General features: G+C 35.9%; 1 long non-coding RNA gene across 1 annotated transcript; it reads left to right on the top strand.

The window, feature by feature from the left end:
- The first annotated feature begins 17,828 nt into the window (after window positions 1–17,828).
- On the top strand, window positions 17,829–20,847 carry LOC115967263. The gene is made up of 3 exons (XR_004086414.1): window positions 17,829–17,965; window positions 18,486–18,628; window positions 20,519–20,847. It is a non-coding gene; the product is annotated as an uncharacterized LOC115967263 (long non-coding RNA).
- Window positions 20,848–22,845: the final 1,998 nt, after the last annotated feature.

The raw sequence follows: 22,845 nt of genomic DNA, 5'->3' as shown, positions 1-22,845 counted from the left end.
ATTCACACTTTGTAGTTTGTATGTGTACAATCACTTTTCAGTTTTCACAATTCTCAAAACCTTTTGCTACGGGCTGCTACTGTGCATAAATTTTTTTTATGCTTTGAAGTCTAAACAAATGTACTTGGCCAACTATTAGCACGTAAGTATGACCATATAACTCTATGCCACCAACTATCTTTTTTTTTTTTTTTTTTTTTTTTTTTTTTTTTTGGGTCGTGTATAGTGTGAGTGCGTGGCATTGTTTCTTCTTTGAGTTTTGACTATTTTGTTGCTTTGAATTTTTTTGTTGCTTTAGGTTTTAGCTGACCTTAACTTTACCGACAATTATAAACTAATTTGTTTGTTTCTTCTAATGCTATTGCTTATGAAATATTGATTTTGAATTAGAATGGCGAGTTTAATTTAGGCATATGCCTTTTTGAAAGAAAAAAAATTACATATTCAATTTCGCTTTCTCAAACTTAATTTTATATATATTTAATTTTTTATTTGACCTTACGGTTTGACCGATGACCCACTGGTTGAACCAGTGACCTAGCTCACAAATTGGGTCAATGTCCGGTCTGAATTAAATAACTATGCGTGAGAGTGAAATGTGATGGAACAAATCAACTTTAAATTGTTGGAAGGGCCAAAGGCTTTGTAGTTGAATTGGCACCTCCCCATGCACAAAGTGCTTGGGGGTCTAGGGAGGAAATAGTTCAAGTTGTAAGATTAGCAGCATGTTGTAATTATTTTTCGAAAAAAAAATTGTTGGAAGGAAAGTTGAAACCGTGTGGGACCGTTGGTTAGAAAGATTGCACCGCGGAAACTTTAAGGAAGGGGGTTTTCTTACTTTGTAGGAATTTATGTTATTTCACTTTCAGATATGTATATATATATTTGTGAATTTTAAAATTTTAATTATTGAATTTCATGTTCTTTATGTTCGTAATATGCATATTAAATTTCATTCAAATAAGATGTTATTTATTATTCGATCAATAAACATTTTTTTATACACAATTTTAGATCACAAAAACTTAAAATTTTAACTTTTTTTAATGACATAACAATTAATTTGTTATTTTATTAAAATTATGCAAGCACAGAGGATATAATAAGCACATGTAATCTAGATGCTAGATTTTTAAAATTCACACTTAATATAAAGACATATAAAAAATTTGAAGGGTTTCTTTCCAAACTAGTTTTGAGAAAAACTTTGTTAAAAAAAAAATGATACTCTAAAAAAAAAAAAAAAAAAAAAACTAAAATCATTGACAATTGATACTCTATCTTCTATATGTTTGTTAACATGAATAATACTAGAAATACAAACTATTTTACAAAAAAATTTACAAATTGCTAATGTGGTGATTGATTATTAGCAAATGAAAATGTGATATTAATGATAGACCTAGATAAAATCAATAAGAGGTTGGTCACATCTACATTTTATAAAAATATTGTAAAATAGTTTGTGGTTATAACATTACTCTTATTAATATTATTGGAAATGAAAAATCAATTAATAATTATGTCAAACTATTCGATCTTAACACAACTAATTTATCTCACCTTTCTTTTCTCAAAAAAAAAAAAAAAATTATCTCACCAGTCAAGTTTCCAATAAGAATCTTCGTACATGTGAAAGTGAAATATGATGGAACAAATCAACTTTAACTTGTTGGAAGGAAAGCTGAAACCGTGTGGCACCATTGGTTTTTCACCACATCAACAGTTAAAGTTTATTAATAATTATGTTAAAACTTTTCAATCTTAAACCAACTAATTTATCTCACCTTCCAAGTTTCCGATCAAAATCTTCGTACACGTGAGAGTGAAATGTGATGGAACAAATCAACTTTAACTTGTTGGAAGGAAAGCTGAAACTACGTGGGACCGTTGGTTGGTAAGATTGCACCATGGAAACTTTGAGGAAGAGGGATTTCTTTCTTTCTAGTGCTTTTTTTTCTTTTCTTTTTTTTGTTGGCAGCATATTCAAACTGCATTTTTCTTTTTCTATAGAATAAAGATGGTAAGTCTAAAACAAAAAGTCACTGTTTTGCAATTTCTACTTAACTTCTTAGAAAAACTGGAGACGCGTAGGAATTTCTCAGCTTTAAAGGCTCTTTTTCAAAGCCTTCATTCCTATTCCCCTTCCTAATTATTCTTCAGCTTTTATTTAGTAGTGGAATTGATTCGAAAATCAAATTAGATATAACTTTACATTTTGCTAATCGAAGCTGTAAATGTAGTTTGACATATGGTGCTCAATTTATATCCTCGTTGTGACAATGTGACATAAATGTCAATAGTACACTATGAATATAATGGTGCGGAACCAACAGTGGTAGCTCTAGGAATTTTTTTAGAAAGGTCACTAAAAAATTTAAATTATACAAAATCTAATAAAGTGAGAACTTGAATATATCAACGTCACAAAAAAATTACACAAATACATGAAATATTACAATTTTTTTGTACTAACAAAGTGAAAGAAAAAAAAATAGACTAATAAGAAATGAAGTGGAAATTGAAAATTGAAAATGCTAAAATGAGAACAATAAAGTGACCACAATATTTTCATAACAAATCTTATGCAACAAACTGTTATTGGTAGGTAAAACACGTCAATGTTGAGCTCAAAATAGAATTAGTAACAGCTTACCACATAATATTTATTGCGAAAATATTATGGATGTAGCATTACCCTTATTTTTGTTGAACTCAAATTCTTATGATTCTCAAGTTAGGGTGTTTAACATTTTTTATTAGGGTAGTCAAAATAGGTAAATTTAGTGTATAATATTTTTTTTGTAAGTATATATATTTATATATATATACTTTTTTTTTTCAAGCCAAGGTAGTTATAGAACAGATTAATTTAAACTAATTATTTATATATTTTTTTTTGTTGAGTAAAAAAAAAAAATAGCAAGATCCATTACTTACGTATAAAAGAAATGTATTTTATCAAGATCCATTACTTACATATAATAATTGCAATTTGCTTCCAATAGCCTTGGAAGCATGTAGGCATGATTGTTGTAAGAGCATCCACAGCCCAAAATCTCATCCTATTATACTTTACCATCTCAAAAAGCTATTGTGGGAGGACTTTCGTTTCGGCCCCCAATCAGGTATTGTTCTCTTTGGAAATGGTGTTGAGCCTTAGTCCTCAAGGATTTGCTCAATCCTACATCAGGGAGAGACACCTCCCACTCGTGCCTTATAAGTCTTTAGCCTAAGGATAATTGTACCACTACTACACATGTGGGAAGATTTTGTCTTGGCCCCCAATCAAGTATTGTCCTCTTTGGAAATGATGTTGAGCCTTAGTCCTCAAAAATTTGCTCAATCCCACATCGAAGAGAGACACCTCCTACTCATACCTTATAAGCCTTTGGCCTAAGAATGAGTGTACCACTACTACACATGTGTAGTAGTGGTACACTCATTCTTAGGCCAAAGGCCATGTGTAGTAGTGGTACACTCATCCTTAGGCCAAAGGCTTGTAAGGTATAAGTGGGAAGCGTCTCTCCTTAATGTGGGATTGAGGCTTAATGCCATTTCCAAAGAGGACAATACCTGATTAGGGGCCGAGACAAAAGTCCTCCCACAACTACTTTATCAATTTATACAATACCATTTTACAATACTCCAGCATCCCAACTTTTATTTTAGAATACAACACATTAAACTAATATAAATTATACAATAAAAAAATAATATAAAATTATCTCCCTCTTTCCTTTATCCCTAATTTCGGTCACCTTTCCTCTCTCTCTCTCTCTCTCTCTCTCTCTCTCTCTCTCTCTCTCTCTCTCTCTCCTCTCTCTCTCTCTCTCTCAGCTCATCCCACCAACAATAGGCACACCACACCAAAATCCATTATTTAACCACCAACAACCTAGCCAAGATTTTTCTCAAAAAAAAAAAAAAAAAAAAAAAAAAACCACCAGCCAATAATAATGCAGCAAACCCACCAAATCACCAAAAAATAATCACTGCCGTTGCCATCAATCCAAACATAAAACACTGCTTAGTGGGTCCGGCCATGGGTGGCTCTGGTGATGGTGTTCATGTGCATGGGTTTTGGGTTTGAAGAAAATGGGTTTGAAGAAAATGGGTTTTGTGTTCTGTGTTTATGGTTTGAAGAAAACCATCGTTGCTGCCAAAGTCCATTTGCTTGCCACTGTGGCTATCCATTTTTTGTTGTGGGTTTGGCTGATTTTGATTTTGATCTTAACCCAAACCCAAAAACTCTTGAGAATCTTGGTTTGAAGAGAAGAGAGAGTGATAGAGAGAGGGGATGAGAGAGGCTTGGTGTGAAAGAGCCTCGGAGATGGGTGAGGGTGAATCAGCAGCGATGGCAAGAGAGAAGGGATGATAGAGAAGTGAGAGGCTTGGTGTGTGATGAAAGAGCTTCAACGATGGAGAGAGAGAGAGATGAGAGACCATGGAGATAGAAAGGACTGATATTTACGCATAAAATATTAATATATCTTTTACCATTGAGCTACAGTGCGATTCTCATTGTAGCACAATTTTTTTTTTTTTTTTTTGCAATAGTTACATTTTACAACTTCTAGTGGAGTGGGCATTTTGGGCCTAGATGGTAAAATAGGCTTACATTTGGCATTTGCCATTTCCATTGCTGATGCTCTAATGTGTTCGTTTCTTAATGAAATTGCAATTTTAAAAAAAAATTAAAAAAATTCATTACTTACAAATGTCCATCTTGAATGTATAAGCCATTAGAGCATCAATAGCAAATGTGCCAAATGCCAAATATTTGACATTTGGCACATCAAACACAAAAAACAGAGCTTTATCAAATGTTCCAAATCTCAAAAAATATGCCACACGACTACAGCACTGTCTCAAATATGAGACGGTACGGACATAAATGGTATAAATTTTAATAGTTTTTTTATTCTCTTTTCTCTCTCCTCTCTCTTCACTTTTTCTTTTCTCTTCTCTCTCACCAATTCCCTCTCTCTTACCTTTGATCCTTTCACTGATTCCTCTCAATCTCTCTCACCCTCTGAAGCCGCCACCGTCACTCTCTCCCATGCGTCGTCAATATCGTCAGCCACGCTCGATCTCGTTGATCTCACTCACGGTCTTACCTTCTCTAGTCACAGCTGATCTCACCCTGAGGCCACCGTCGATCTCACCCTCTTCCCTTTCCTCTCTGTCCGCCTTTCACTCTGCCTTTCTTTGGTTGTGGGTTTTTTTTTTTTTTTTTTTTTTTTTTTTTTTTTAATTTGGGTTGATCTGATGTTGGTGAGTAATTGTGGTGGTTGGTTTGCAGTATAGGTGGGTTGTGGTGGTGGTGATGGTGGATTCTGATATGATGGGTGAACTGTGGGTGATGGTGGGCTTTCGGGGTGGTATGGGTTTTGTGTTTGTTTTTTAAATTGTAGGCGATAGGTGGTGGTTCAGTTGATCTGAGTGGTGGTGGGCTGTGGGCTATGGGTGGTGACAGTGGCAGTGGTGGTGGTGGGCTGTGGGGGTGATGGCCGGTGGTGATTGTCGATGTTGTTGCGGTAGTGGATATTGGTGGCTGTTGGTTGTGCTGTTGATGTTGTTGCTGTTGTTGATGATAATGGGGAGGAGATAATATATTATTTTAATGTATAGTAAATATTATTTTAAAGTATAGAATTAAATGATAAAACATCTGATAAATAAGATACTGCAAAATGATGTGGTAAAATAATAAAGTAAACTTTTGATGTGTCAAAATGACATTTTTTCATTAAGCATATTTTACGGATGCTCTTTTTTTTTTTTTTTTTTTTGAGAAAGAAGACTAAAACTTTTATAAAATCAGCTAGGATCGGCGAAGAGTACATCAATTAAGTGTGGTGGAATATCCTTCATCCATACTGACAAACCTCTGACATTTCTAGCATGTCTAGCTAGGTTATGGGCTATTTTGTTACTGCTTCTACGTACATGGGAGAAGTTTATGCACTTACTTGACACAAGCATGGACTTAGCTGATTCCAATAGGTGTCCAAACGATGAGAAAGAGGCTTCACTGCTGCGAAGGGAGTTGATCACCACTTTTGAATCTCCTTCAAGAACGAATTCAGCTATACCCAATTCTTGAGCAAAAACCAAAGCCCTTGCAACTGCCATGGCTTCCACGATATCTGAGGAGAATGGTAGCGGCGCTTGTTCCGACAATGAAGCAATCACGCTCCCTTGGCTATCATGGACGACCACTCCCAGTCCAGCCTTACCCAACTCCAGAAAAGAAGCCCCATCGAAATTCAGTTTGAAGCAATTCATAAGGGGCGGACTCCACTGTGTATGTAGGGGACGACATGGAGACATAGGGAGCTGGCATGAGGATCTTTGGCTTTGCTGGAAGGCTGCCAGGGACTGATTTGCTTGTTGGAGGACCTGCGATCTAGGGAACTCATTTGAACTAACTCGGAGCTGGTTGCGATGGTACCAGATCGTCCACATTATCATGGCCATTATTTCCAGATTTTTCTTTTTCTCATGCAGAACAGAAATCAGGTCTCTAGTATTTGAGATGGCATGTTGTCTTCGGTCTTCAAAGCCTAGAACAGCCTCCCATATTTCATCGAGCTTGGTACATTCCCATACTGCATGAATCGTCGTTTCGAACTCCATTCCGCACTGCTCACATTTATCTTCCACTAAGATCTTTCTCCTCATTAAGTTATGCTTTGATGGTATCGCTTCCTTGCACATTCTCCATATGAAATACCTCACTTTATTTGGAACATTAAGCCCCCAAACCTGGTTCCAAATGCCACTTTGCCGCTGCTGGTTGGCTGAAGGATTCTGCACAAAATTGGATTTAGTTAGAAATTTTGACCCTGAATTTACAGTATACTTACCTGATGGGGTGAAGGGCCAAATGATCTTGTCCTCCATAGGTATGCGGCTCAATGGAATGCTAAGAACTATATCACCTTCATCCGGTGACAATAATCCATGCACTAAGTTGTGATCCCATGTTCTTGTGAGTGGATTGATGAGGTCAGACACTCTCCCATTTTCAAAGCCTGAAACAATATCAGATAAAACTCGTGGGTGCTCTAAGGATGGTAACCATGCATCATTCCATATGCTCACGGCTTCTCCACAGCCAATCCTCCATCTTGCACCCTTTAGAAGGACATCTCTTCCCTTTAAGATGCTATGCCAAGCATGCGAACCGGTGCTAGATTCCTATGCTTCCCAGATTCTGCAATCTGGAAAAAACTTTGTTTTAAAGACTCTATAGAATAGGGAGTCCTTATTATGAAGTAATCTCCAAGCTTGCTTAGCCAAGAGAGCATCGTTGAAGTTGGCTAGATCCTTAAATCCCATACCACCTTCCTTTTTTGGGAGGCAGAGTGTTTCCCATTTCACCTAGTGCACTTTGCTCCTTTCACCTTTTTGGCCCCACCAAAATTTCCGTACTAGACTTTCAATTTCTAAGCAAAGACCCAACGGGAGTTTGAAGCAACTCATGGTGTAGGTTGGGATAGCTTAGACAACTGCTTTGATTAGAATTTCTCTTCCTGCCTGTGAGAGGAGTTTCTCCTTCCAACCCTGTAGTTTCTTCCAAACTCGCTCCTTTATGTAATTGAAGCTTGCTTTTTTGTTTCTGCCCACCAGAGATGGTAATCCCAAGTATTTCTTATACTGAACAATTTCTAGAACCCCCAGTGCCAGCTTTATCTGATCTCGGATGTCATCACGAGTAGATTTACTGAAGAAGATCGTTGTCTTACTTCGGTTAATCTGTTGTCCTGAACATCTTCCATAAACTTCCAAAATATCCAGGACTCTTTGGCACTCCTCTATGGTAGCCCTGCAAAACAACAAGCTATCATCTGCAAACAAAAGATGGGTTAGTTTTGGACTATTTCTACAAAGCACATAACCCTTTATGTGGCCCTGTTGAGAGGCTTGGTTGATCAGCCCATTGAGACCCTCAGTACAAAGTAAGAATAGGAATGGCGAGAGAGGGTCTCCTTGTCTAATGCCTCTTGTTGGAGTGATTATACCTTTGGGTTCCCCATTTACCAGTATGGAATATGTCACAGTTTTGACACATAGCATCATAAGGCGGATCCAATGTTCATTGAACCCCATTTTTTCCATGACTGAAGACAGGTAATCCCACTCCACTCTGTCATAAGCTTTGCTCATGTCAAGCTTAATAGCCATATAGCTATCCTTCCCTGTGTGTCTCTGCATACTATGTAAAGATTCAAAAGCTACCAAAATATTGTCAGAAATAAGTCGACTCTTTGTGAAAGCACTCTGATTTTCAGTAATGATATTAGGCAAAATTTTCTTAAGTCTATTTGCTAGCACTTTTGAGAAAATTTTATACAAAATATTACACAAACTGATCGGTCTAAATTCAAAGGCAAATTCAGGATTTTTCTTTTTTGGAATGAGAGTTATGAAAGTGTGATTGAGATGGTCAGGTAAAGATGCAGAATTAAGATAATGCAACATCGAATGAGAAATATCATGTCCAATTAAGTTCCAATAATGCTGATGAAAGAGAGGAGGCATACCATCAGGTCCTAGTGCTTTTAGTGGGGCCATTTGGCTGATGGCCTGCTTTACCTCTAAGAGAGTGAATTCGGATGAGAGCATGGAATTCATATCCTCGGAGATAACTTTCTGAATGGAGTTTGTAGCCACGGGGCAGAAGGGTTGATTATTTGACTTAAGCAGGTCCTGATAATAGTGTATCAGGTTTTCAGCAATGTCCTCATTAGTGTCCATCACACGGCCATTTGGATCTTTCAATTTTCGGATCAAGTTTTTCCTCTTCCTCTGGGATGCATAGCTGTGAAAGAATTTTGAATTTTTGTCCCCGAATTTAGCCCACGTAACCTTTGCTCTTTGGAACCAGAGTCTATTTTCTTTATCAACCAGTTCCGCTATCTCCTTTTGCAACTCACGAACATGATGGTTATTTCCAGTTCTCATGGCTATTTTTTCAGCCTCCTTTAATTCCTTCCTCTTTCAGTTCAGTACCATTTTGACATTCCCAAAGCATTCCCGCTCCCATTTCCGGAGTTCTTTACCACATCTATCAATATTATGCATGACATGGACATGATCCTCCTCTTCTCCTCTTGACAACCAAACTGATTCAATAATATTTGAGCACCCACGATCGAAGAGCCACACCTCTTCGAACCTGAATGGTTTAGCATAAGATGGAATGTCTAACCCATCCAATGAGATCCACAAAGGAGAGTGATCCAAAGAGTCTGAGTGCAGATGGTGGATTTTTGTGCCTGTGAATTTCATGAACCACTCATGGTTAGCCATCCCACGATCCAGTCTTTCCTACAGAGAATGACCATCTGCAAAATGTTTTCTCCAAATAAATTGTTCTCCCACATATCCAAGGTCAAGGAATCCGCACTCATCTATAACATCCCGGAAAAGTTGCATCTGAGCCTGACTTCTATTATTTCCTCCCAACTTCTCTGAACTTTTTGTGATTTCATTGAAATCCCCTGCACAAAGCCAGGGAAGATTATGTCTAGTGTTAAGCAACCTCAGTTTATTCCATGCTTCCATTCTCTTGGTAGCCGGTTCACCATAGAAACCTGTGAATCTCCATGCTTCGTCGCTGCCTTTGTTGATTATGGAATCAATATGGTATTTGGAGAAAGAATCCACCCAAACATCAATGGAGTTTTTCCAATAAAGAGCTAAACCTCCACCACCTCTAGGGTTTTTTTCCACATAAAACATGTTATCAAACTTGATGCTTCTTCGTACTTCTTTTAGCCTAGCTTCATCCGCCCATGTTTCGGCTAAAAACACAACGGAGGGATCTTTTGCCCGAATCACTACCTCGAGCTCTTTCCCTGTTCGCAGGTTCCCAAGCCCACGACAGTTCCAAACTATAAAACTCATTGTGCTTGGCAGGATTGCTGAGCAGCCTCCGCCATTAGATTTTGTTGGCTTTCTCCCTTTGAAACCTGTGATTTTTTGACGGGTAACTCGGGAAGATACTCTACTTCTTCTTCTCTGTTTCTCTTTTTTGCCGTGGGGCTTTATGGTGGGTCAGTCTCCATGGGATTGCCTCTTGCCAATCTTTTCCAAGTCCGCAAAGATTTGCTTCCTTGAACAAATGGAAGGGAGTTGTCCATCACGTGATGTGCTTGATCTTGTGCTTCATGATTTTGCATGGACGGGGTAAGAGGCTTCTCATTGGTTGGTGTGGCTAATGGTGCAACTACAGAGTCAATTTCCACACGTGCCTCTTGCTTATCAAACTTATTGATTTCTAAGTCAAGTTCCTGTATCTGCATTTCAAAGGCAGCATTATTAGTAAGGCAGGCAGTTAAATTGGAATTAGAGATACTTACCTCAGATATTGGGTTGCGAGATTCTCAGCCATTCAGCGAGGTTTGCTCCCTTGAGTCACGTGTTTCCCATTTTTCTCCATTATCCAGTTCAGCGCCGTCCTTCTTCCCTGAACCAGTTCGGACCTGTTCTTCCCCGGCGGAGTTGATCACCGTTTCAAGGGACTTTCCATGGTTTGAACGTTGAGTTGGCTTTGGGATGCCACCCAAGCCATCGCCGATGCCAGGAACCACCACGAACGGAATTTTTCTAGGATTATACGGCAGTGCTCTCATCCATGGTCCATATTCGTGAGGCTCTGTTTTTTCCAAGTCTCTTTTTGCCAACCAGTGTTCACAATCCTTTCCATCATGTGAGATTAATCCACATCAATAACAAAAATTAGGGAGTTTCTTGTACTTGAAAGAAACCCAGATCTCTTCGTCATCTTCCAGTGCAATTCGACGACCCCGACACAGAGGCTTCGAGATGTTGATTTCTACTTGGATGCATAGGAAGTCACCGCCAACCAAATCACTGGAGTTTTCGAATGGTACTACTTGGCCAATTGATTCTCCTATTTCGATTGCAGTGTCTAAATCAAGCATTCGCATCGGCAATCCGTGAAGTTGTACCCAGATTTTTAGCTTAGTAAATCGCAAGTATCTCGCCGGAGTTGATCCGTCAAACTTCTGTAACAGAACGACATGTTTGTCGAAAGTCCAAGGTTCGTTGGCAAGGACCCGCACTGCATCTGATTCAGTTTCAAATACGAACAGAAGGATATGGTCACCAACCTCACGCACCTTGAATTCTTTTTTGGCTCTCCAAAGTGGTTTAAAGGTGCGGCCTATTGCTTCCACGTTCAGGGCTCTCCTTGTAAGGAATTTTGCAGCCAAAACAAACTCCTTGCTGGAAGGTTTTTCGACTTTGACAGACTGAGTTTTGTGTCCTCTTCCTCTGTCAGGGATAATTTTTTCCAGTCTTGAAGAATATCGTCCATGGTGTTGATGCTAGAATGAAAGGGTAAAGAGAAAAACACAGACCACATGGGGAGGAACACGGGGGTCAGGAAGGCCCTACTGCTAAGGAAGATTAACAGAGGGAATGAGTTATCATTCCTAGGAAGATAACAAAGTTCTACGTTCTAGCAACCCAGAGAGCGGCTAGGGCAACTCAGAGAGCGGCTAGGGCGAGAAAAAAAAAATTACGGATGCTCTTATAGTATACTTGTCCAAGGAATGTGCATATTGTAAATTATTTTTAATTTTATTTTACCTTTATTTTTGAGTTGTTGAAAATAGATACCATGAATTACTCTTTTACGTTATTTACATTTGTTATTACTATTTTTTTTTTTTGTCAATTTCAAGATTCCTCATTTTGTTAATTTTCCCTTTGCCATTGTTCCACCTTGTGATTTCAGTATTTTTATGAAACTCTCTCAGTTGGGTACATCAGCTTTTCCAGGCCAAGACATTATTGCCAATCTGTTAGGCAAATGGACCGAATGAGACTTACCAATGAGCAAAACGCAATGAGCGTGACCAAACAAGCCAATATTTGATTCTATCTGTTTGTGTCCATCTTATCTCAATATGTTTCGAATTTGCTAAATCGTAGAAATAAACGTTCTTTTTGGAGCTTTCTAAAGGGACATCTTCAATTCCTTTTTATTAGAATGATACATATACACAGGAATGTAGGTTAGATGAGGAATAACATTCTAACAGAGAGCGTGACAAAAAATGGCATCAACTCGTGATGATTAGTAGCTATTGCATCCCCACTTTACTCCACATCTCTGTGTTACAACGCATAGTGGACCATAAGTTATTAAAAATTGAATCCATTCTAGGCCTTAGACTAGTATTAATCATGAAATTAGAGCTACGATTATGAAAAGTTTGTGACAATTTATTTTTGAGTAATCTTATTGACTCATGTAGAAGACTTGCTGAAATACTATGATATATATAATTACCCCGTCTTGTGACTTTCTTTGCATGGTGAATAGGATTGGGTTATATGCTATGATTTTCAAAGTACCAACTTATTCTAAATCTAAACCTCGAATCTCATTCAACTTTAAAGCAAGTTTGGTAATAAGGTAGCTAGAGCTAGAACCTAGAACAAGCTGAAAGCAATCATTGCTTGAACCCAAAGATTCGATACCAACAGATATGGATTGGTGGGTGAAATGGAAGCAGTAATACCTTTAAATGTCACAATATCGGTACTCTTCTAGTAAAACTCTTTCAGCTAATACAAAGATACAGAGAGAGTTCTATCAAAGGAAAACGGACAAACAAAAATATGTCAAAGACAAGGATTTGGATTTCAATCTTTTGTTTTAATGACCAAAATAAAGTATGAAATGATAATTTTTTTTTTTTTTTTTTTAAGTTTTGAAAAGATTTGAGATTTATTATTGTCCGTTTGGGATTCGCTTATTTTACTAAAATTGAAATTTTTTTACTGAAAATACTGTAGATAAAGGTAAAAATTAGCTGAATAGTGCAATAAAATCTATGAATAATACTAAAAAGTGTAGTAGAACTAGAACCCATGAATAATAACATAAACAAACACTAAGTTAGAAAAAATTATCCATGCCAAATGCACACTTATTATGGGTCTATTTGAGATTCGTTTATTTTGCTGAAATTGAAAACTTTTTGTTAAAAGTACTGTAGATAAAAGTAAAAGTTAACTAAAATAGTACAGTGATACCCACGAATAGTACCAAAAATTACAGTAAGGCCCATGAATAGTAGAAAAAAATAAGATAAATAGTAAAATAAGCTGGCTTTTTAAATTATAGCCAAACACACACTTATTATATATGGATTTTAAATTGTTGGGAAAAATTCTATATAGCAGTGAATGAATTTTAGCAAGCACAACCACATAAGAATACCAAGATTTACGTGGAAACCCTTTTTCCTTGAAGAAAAAACCACGAGACAAACTCTGAATAATTTCACTATATTAAATAGAAATTATAACACTTAGAGATACAATTTGAGTAAAGAAAAAACTCTCTTTTTCTTTTCACTCATTACTCTCTTCTTCACTGTGTGTCTCTCACAATTTTCTCTTATTCTCTCTATTTTTCTCTTATATTTTGCTTGCTCTCAGTCATGCAATTCTTCAAGACTGCACCATCCTCAATCTCACTTGCTTGAGAAATTATACAGTGCCCCTGATAGACCACGTCACTTGTCCACAATTCCACTAAAAGACTTCCATTTGTTTAAAATTATTGAGTCAGTAATAAGTTTCTGTTTAAAAAAAATTCTAACTCAACAATTTAAGTAAGTAGGAGTTTTTTAGTGGAATGGTGGACCACGTCACTTGTCCACCATAATAACCTTATAATTTCTCTAATAGTTAGAAAAATTATACAGTCTTCTGGTGGACCACGTTACTTGTCCACCATTCCACTAAAAGACTTCCACTTGTTTAAAATTACTGAGTTAGAGCATCCACAGCAGTGGAACTAAAAATTTAGCTTTTTAGCTCCACCAAAAGTTACTTTATCTATTTTACCTACATACGTGCTGCAACAGTAGATCTATTTTAGCTTTCAACATAATAAAATAATATAAACATCACAATAAAATAATATATCCCCTACAATAAAATAATATATCTACTACAATAAACAACAATCACAACCATCCGCAACCGCTACCGCTGTCACTACCGCCACCGCCGCCGCCGCCGCCATCGACTCTTCCACCGCCACCGCAATCACTACCGCTACCACTACTGCCGCCACCAACTCTTCCACCGCCACCACATGATAGAATAATATATTATCTACAATAAACAACAATCACAGCCACTACCATCACCACCGCAACCACCACCACCACCGCAACCGCCAACATCAAAAAAATTATTTTTTTCTCACCAATATAGTAATAACCTATCACTTAAAATTTATTGCAAAAATATTGTGGTAACATTTCTTAATTTTAGTTTCTTATTATTCTTTATTTTATTTTTCCCATTATTTTCATCCAAATACACGTTTCTTTTTTCTTTTTCTTTTTTTAACTCTTTGTTTTTCTCCTCCACACATGTATATTCCTCTTTATCTTCACTCTATCTTCGCTTGCATTTTTATTTTTCTACTTCAGCTTTGTCTTTCTTTCTCTTTCACTCCATCTTCATTGCCGCCCCCACAACAGCCACATCAGAAAACACAAGCCCACTGCCACAAACACACTGCCCACAACAGATCGGAAAACACAAACACAAACCCACATCGGCGTTGGGCATGAGATAGCAAAGAGAGGGTGGAGCTCGGAGGTTCGACCTTTGAGGTGGAGATCTAGAGAGAGAAAATGCAAGATAGAGACCCACGTTGGCGCTGGGCATGAGATAGCAAAGAGAGAGGGGGTGGAGTTGTGGGAAATGCAAAGAGTGGTTGGCACTGGGTTGGGACTTCGATCGGCGGCAACGGACTGAGTAGAGAGGCTCGGGCAGTAGAGAGTAGATGAGGGAGAAAAAAAAAATGAGAAGGAAAGAGGAAGAAAGAAGAGAAGCCGGAAAGAGAGTGAAAAAGAAAGAAAGAGAAAATATTTTTTAATGGAAGAGGAGAGAGAAATTTAATAAAATAATATATATATTTTTTAGCTCTTATGAACCGTGCACATCTATAGATAGATGTGCACTATAGCAATGGAGCTAAAAATTATAAATTTAGCTCCACTGCTATGAGTATGATTTCGGAGTTTGAGGAGCTAAATATAGTAATATAGCAATATAACACCACTGCTGTGAGTACTCTTACTAATCAATTTCTATTTTTAAAAAATTTATAACTCAATAATTTTAAATATGTAAAACTCTTTTAATGAAATGGTAGCATCACTTATAATTTCTCTAACCGCTCGGACTTGGCTTCTTCACCCTTCTTCAAATGGCCGAATGGCCTTACTTTATATTTCATCCTCTTTTCCTTTTTTTTTTTTTTTTCCTTCTTTTCACACTCTTCACATCAAATCACAATCAATGCATCTCACTAACCTTGACTTTGCTTTAGCCAATTTCCTTTTTCTTCAGCTCTCCCCCAAATTCCGAGCCTAGTGCATCAAGCCATTTCTTTTCTTCTTTTTCTCCCCAGCGTGTCCAACACGCCTAAGTCACTGCCCAAGAAGAAAATAGGCTGACTTTTGTGGTTTGTCCAAGCATCTCTTTAATGAGGTGTTTTATCAAGTGTGGGCCGGACCTACAGTGCTATGATGCACCCAACAAAACTCACAATGTGTAAGATGTTATTCAGAATTTAAATATCTCAAATGATTTTTTTTTTTTTTGGTATTAAAAAAAGAACAAAATCTCCAAACTCTTATCATAATGTGTGATTAAATTTATATTAACAATTGTTCTTCAAATTTATTGATTTTAAATATTCAAAACCAAATACAACCATGAATCAGTTATGAAAGGTTCCTAAAGACCAAGGATGGCTCCACGTTGAAGGTAGGGTTTGTGACCACCTGACTTGGAAAAGTAATAATAATAATAATAATTATATATATATATATATATATATATATATATATATACTGTGGGTCCGAGAGTTCTGCAGTCCGGCCCAAACTCTATCTGGGCCCAGGGCCCGTGCCGAGGAGGTACCTTGCCGAAGACAAATGCTCAGTGGCCGAGGTAGCAAGGGGAACGGCTGAGAACTTACCCTGTCCTCGGCATTCCATAGCTTCAACAAGAAGACCAACACCTTGGTGTAGGCAATCCCCAAATAGCCCCCTCAAAGGGATGTGAACGGAATGAGGCCCATAGGGAAGCAGGGTGTGAACTCGGACCAGGGAAAGTGCGGCCGACCCCCTTCAGTAAATGCACCTGCCAATACCCAGAGCTGGTTAATGAGAAAAGACGTTTGGGCGGTGCGAACGTCGGTCCATGCAACTAATAGAAAGTTAGACAGGACAGCTGATGGGATGGATACAGAAACAAGCTCCTGCCTGACCTACAAGTGGAGGGTCAGGATCAGCCAAGACGGACTATATAATAAAAAGGAAGGTGCGCCAAGAGGGGGGGTTGGGAAAAATGGCCAGAAACCTGAGCCTCCCAGCCCACCTCCAGGAGAAAGACTCCAGGGGTGTAGGAAAACTTAAACTGGTACGAACACCGTGAAAAACCCACCGCCTATCAACCAAGGCCTAGCCTTCCAAACCCACGCTCTACAAATGATATTGTTAGGGGCCTTTTCACGTGCGAACCCGACACTGTTACGGTCCGCCACGAAATGCGTCCTTACATATACATATATATATAAATTTTAAAAATTTTATGAGTTGTCTATCCTTAAAAAAAAGTTGTGACCACTCTAAATTTTTTTAGGTCCAACAAAATTAAACTTTGGTTATCTTAATAATATATTAAGTCATTTTAAACAGAAAGAAAAAACCTAAAAAAAATTAAACTAAAATTTGAAGAAGATATAGTTTTGTAGCATTGATAATAAAACTAATGTAATAATTTCAAAATATAAAAACTCATAGAAGAAAATTGTAAAATTTTATATATTTACGTATTTTTTTCCTTTAAATATATGAAATTATCTTTTTATTATATTTTTTTATAATTAAGTTTCTTAATAATCACCCTAAAAAAAAAATTCTTGAAACCCCACCGCTAAAGACCACTACACTTGCATCACTTTATTTATTTATTTTTTACATAGTCAAACAGAAGGTGAATGCTTAGTGACCTTTGTAAAACAAAAAGTCATTGTTTTGCAATTTCTACTTAACTCCTTAGGAAATTCTAAAACAAAAAGTCTTTGTTTTTCAATTTCTACCTAACTTCTTAGGAAATTCTAAAACAAAATGTCATTGTTTTGCATTGTTTCTACTTAACTTCTTAGAAAAGTCTAAAACAAAAAGTGATTAAAATAAGTTGAATAGTAAAATAAGTTAGCAATGAAATCTATAAATAATACGAAAAAACGCAGTGTGACCCATGAATAGTAGTAAAAATAAGTTGGCAAAAATAATCCATACCAAAAATAATCCCTTTTGCTGAAATTGAAATGTGTCTTTGTTATTGATTGTTGGACTATGAAGTGATGATTGAAAAACTGAATGTGTAGAACCGAGCTAAGTTGCTGTGTGAAATCCTACTAACAAGGTTTTGTTCTTTCACATCAAGTTGTTCTTCAACCTATGTAATAGTGGAATATTTTTTTGCTTCCGAGGATGAAACAACATAATTTTTGGGGGATTGGTAGGGTTCTTTGGGTTGGTGTTGGATAATTTATTGAAATTTGATCTCAATTTTAGCAATAATTCACTACTTTTGGTCTGGTTCTTTGGAATCAAGTGTGAATTAACCAAAAAATGAAATTTGTGATAAATAGGATTTTAAATCATGGGAGTTTAAATTCCTTCATTTGTTAATTTCCATGTAAATAGCAAAGTTTCTTCCAAAAGCAATATATCTATTTCTATTCCATGTAAATTAACCAAATATGCTTTTGATTTTGTGTCAAAAGAAATTCTTGAACCTGATTTGAGGGGTAAAGACCCAACTACAAAAGATAAAAGCCCAAGTCAAGAGCCATTAAGCACCCTGGAGAAGAGTATGTGCCACAATGCACTGAACATCTAGTTAGGAGCCATTATCTATTTCTTCTATAAATAATACTAGAAGTACTTTGGTTTTGTTACTTTGTTTGTAAGCTACAAACTTTTTGAATTTTAGGGGAGAAGGGCATAAAATTAGATAGGTGGCATGAGCTGCTTCTCTTTGTAGTTTTCTATTTTCCCATCTCTGCATGGTACATATTTTGAGTGAAAAGTACGAGGAATAGCAACTGGTTATGTGAGATTCGTTTGTGACATATTCATCATTTGAGTGTTTATATAAGTTTTTTCTTTGACCCAATGTTTAATTGGTATCTATATTATTGGGGTGAATTTCAGGGGAGAAAATACTTTCCTTAAAAAATGAACCTGGGATACTAAGTCATAATGGTGTTTTTTTTTTATGTTTCAGTGTGGTGAAAGCATGAGATTCAAAATCAATCTTTACAGTGGCTCAGTGCCTAGAGTTTCATACTTTTTTTCCCCTCATTTTCTATATTGTGTTGGCTTGATAAGGAGTGTGTGGCAGTTCGACCAGAGCAAAGTACAAGTCAATTTGTTTCAAGCAACAGTGCCAACACAGAAAATTTAAGCAGCACAAGGAGGCCAAGGTTGATTGAAAATGAGGATGGCTTCCTGGAGCTGTGCTGCTTGCAAGGGTGAGTCTGGACATTACATGAAAATTATTATCTATTTTTTGTCATCAATAATATGTTTATGCCAAAATTGTCAAGATACATCTGCGCAATACCAAGATTGACTGCCACCAATGCTTTTGATGGTGAAGTTCTGAAAGTATTGAATTGTTCAATCTGATACCATATTTTCAGGTCTGATGATGGATCCATATTTCTTCTCTGACTCCACTTTTAGATGGACCTCTATGTGTAAAAACTGGGTTATAGTGACCCATTTAATTCTTATGGAATGGCAAGAAAAACCTGCCTAGAGAACATCACTCATCACTGCCACAAGTGAGCCTGACTCATTGCCAGTGGATTCACATACCTGTCCTCATGCAAATGCATACTTGCTCACTTCATATTAGCTATTCCTTGCTTTCCTCTATCCTCCGTTTTCTGTCATTTCACTTCATTGATCCATAAAACAACTGAGTAGCATGTGAGGTAACAATTATATGGTAACTGCAATTCATGAGCATACCTTTGATAACTTTAGGTGAACGTACTTTGACCATGAGGTATATTGGTTAAGGTCTCATATTCTGCAATGGAAAGAACAAATTAAATGGACATGCTTTTAGTATCCTTTTTGCTTGCCTGCTGGGATATTTCTTCTACTTGTTTTGATTTTTTAAATTTGAGAGCCTGATCTCTAATTGTTTGGTTGCTACTACCATATTATACGTAGAAACTGTTTTTTGTTCATTCACTACCTTTAACTCATTGAAGATATTGCATTGCAGACATGTCACATTACAAAACTGGCAAGGTGGTTGTTTACTCAGTATATATATTTGTAATCTTTCCTACTTTGAAGTTTAACTGAACTGATGAACCTTCACTTTGATGCTTTTAAAATTTTAGTCTCTTTAGAAGAACTTTCTTTTATTTATATATGAGCGTGCTTACAGTGGATAGTTTGTCTGTGATAGTTCCATCACCATATTAGGAGGCCTATTTCTGGTGATTATAACCTTTTTAAATTTGATTTATTATTTAGATGTATTTGGACTAAAGCTTGTAATAGCCCAATTTAGAGTTTCTGAAGCTCGTCTTCAGTGAATTTTCAAGTCATACAAACAATGTGAGAAATAGGTTAGCTTCCTATGTTTCCTTTTGTTTCATTCTACCTTTCCTCCCTTTGTCCTGTAAGTTTGAATTCCAATATGCTTGCCTAGTTATTGTAGATTAGTGGTAGAGCTGTCTTTAGTACATGTAACTATCCTTAAAGGGACAAGATGCACGCTCCAGTCATGGCTTGCCTTTTTGGTTCATATCTGAATCCTATATGATCTGTGTTAGTATAGCTGCAGTGCTGCACCTTTTTAAGAGGGTAAAAAATGTTTTTATTAATAAAATGGAAATCGAAATAAGCTGTGTTATCATTTTACTTATCATCAGGAAAAAAGGCTATATTATCTTACAGGGGAAATCAACCATATTTTTTTTTAAAATAATTTTTTGCTAGATAGCACTGGGTGTATGTTAGGATTTTGTCTTAGGTTTTTTCTAAAAAAAACTCTCGTTCCAAAAAAAAAAAAAAAAAAACCCAGGTTTTTTAAAAATAAGTTGACTTTTATCTTTTTGCCTCAAATTTAGCAAATAAGCTTCAGGAAACTATGGGAAGTCAAAGAAAGTGGAAATGATTTTTCTTTAGTTGGGATTTAAAAAATGATTTTGGGTATCCCATATAACCTGAACTACTTTGTTGTATCTTGCTTAGTATTTGGACATTTAAATTGAAGACATTATCAGCTTTACTATAGGTTACTGTTCTGGGAAAAAAGGGACTTGTTTAATTGCTGTTTGATACATTCATACATTCGTGGAGGGTGACGAACTTATACGCTTGCCATGTTCCCACAGCTTCCACTCTGCCTGCTTGGATCCCTGGCTTCGAACTTGTGGTGACTGCCCATATTGTTGCAGAACTATAACTATAGTAACAAGTCACAACAAAGCATCAAAGAGTTAGATTTTTTTTTTTTTTTACTAGAAATGTTTTTGTAATCTGGGTTTTCCTACACGTGTGAAAGTTTTGGCACTGACCAAATTATTTTTTTTAAATTTGTAGTTGTGTGCATATGTAATTATTGTATCTCCTGCTCTGTTGTACACACGAGAGAATCTGGTCTCATTGTTTTTCTTGATTGCTATTTTGAAATTTGTTGAATACGTGTTTTCTGTGTTTTATTGTTTTAGATTACCTTTTGATCTCTCTCCTCTATTCGGGAAATTTAGAAGGTATTGACAGTCAAAGTCCATAAAGCCTAAGAATGATGTTGAAACTTGGAATGACCCAACAAGTAGTACTGTGGCCCAAAGCTTGCACACCTATATATATATATATATATATATCTGAAAATAAAATAACATAAATTAAAAATGCTTTTAATTTTTTAGTTTTTGATAAAGTAAAAAAATGATTTTAACTTGAACATAATAGAATAGACTAATCGAATGAAAGGAGAAGAGAGCAATTATTAAACTTATGCTTTGGTCCTTGTTCTATTTTTCATTTTAATTATTGCCAAAACAATAGTATAAACTAGAGAAATAATTTTTAAATTAGTTATTTCAGGTTTCAGGAAAAAGCTCAATTTGGAGTGTCAATTGGTCCTTAGTAAGGATGTCATAGTGTGGTTAAATGGTTTCTGTAAAAAATTTAAAATTTGATTTTGGATCGACAATTGTGGTTAAAAGGTTCCCATTAGAAATTTAAAATTTGATTTTAGATCAATGATTTTAGGCAGAATTTGAACATAAATCCTTTATTTGAGGAAAAAAAAATTTTATTGTTTAAGTAAATTAGAACCCATGAATTAATTTGAATTGATTAAAAAAAATAAGAAATTCACCAATTACCTAGCATCATTTTTTGGGTACTTTTTGTTTGGTTAAATTTTAGTATAATAATAAGAATGAACAAAGTTTCTCCGTAAACTAGTTTGGAGAAAAATTCTTCAAATTTCTCATATATATATGTATATATATTGTGAATTTTCAAAATTTAATTGTTGAATTTCATGTTCTTTATGTTTTCAATATGCATATTAAATTTCATTCAAATCAAATGTTATTTATTATTCGATCAATAAACTTATTTTTTTATACACAATTTTAGATCACAAAAACTTGAAATTTTAACTTTTTTTTAGACATAACAATTAATTTTTTATTTTATTAAAATTTTGCAAGCGCAAGGATATAATAAACACATGTAATTCAGATGCTAGATTTTTAAAATTCACACTTAATATAAAGACATATAAAAAATTTGAAAAGTTTTTTTTCAAACTAGTTTTGAGAAAATCTTTGTTAAAAAACAATTGATACTCTAAAAAGATTTATAAAAAAAAAAAAATAAAGACTAGAATCATTGACAATCGATACTCTATATTCTATATATTTGTTAATATTAATAATACTAGGGATATAAATTATTTTACAAAAAAAAATTATAAACTACTGATGTTAGTGATTGATTATTGGTTAATGAAAAAGTGATATTAATGGTGGGCCTAGATGAAAACTAATAAAAAATTGACCACATCAACATTTTGTAAAATATTGTAAAATAGTTTGTGGCTTTATTGGAAATAAAAAATAAATTAATAATTATGTAAAAAAAAAAATCTATCTTAACACAACTAATTTATCTCACCTTTCAAGTTTCCAATAAGAATCTTCATACATGTGAAAGCAGTGTTATTAAACCTAGTCTGGCTGATCAAACCGGTGACCCAATGCATTGACCGGGCCGGGTGATCAATTAGATCGGAAAAGTATGTGACCTGGTTAAAATTCGTGCAACCTGGTGGGTTTTAAACAATCCATGTGACCCGGTTGGGTTTTATTAACCTGGTTAAGTTTGTGAATTGTGTAAAATTACATTAATAGATCCACTGTGGGAGGACTTTCGTCTCAGCTCCCAATCAGATATTGTTCGCTTTAGGATGGGCAAGGATTGACCTACGTCTCACCCGCACGAATTTGCTCAATCCCACACTGGGGAAAGACACCTCTCACCCTTACCTTATAAGCCTTTGGCCTAAAGAAGGGTGTAACATAGTGTGTGATCTCGTCTCGGCTCCCAATTAGGTATTGTTCGCTTTGGGATGGGCAAGGATCGACCTACGTCCTACTCGTATGAATTTGCTCAATCCCACATCAAGGAGAGACGCCTCCCACCC

Source organism: Quercus lobata, chromosome 11, assembly GCF_001633185.2.
Source record: "Quercus lobata isolate SW786 chromosome 11, ValleyOak3.0 Primary Assembly, whole genome shotgun sequence".
In the NCBI taxonomy this organism is placed as follows: domain Eukaryota; kingdom Viridiplantae; phylum Streptophyta; class Magnoliopsida; order Fagales; family Fagaceae; genus Quercus; species Quercus lobata.
The sequence above is the reverse complement of the archived record's forward strand: the minus strand, read 5'-3'. Positions and strand labels throughout refer to the sequence as shown.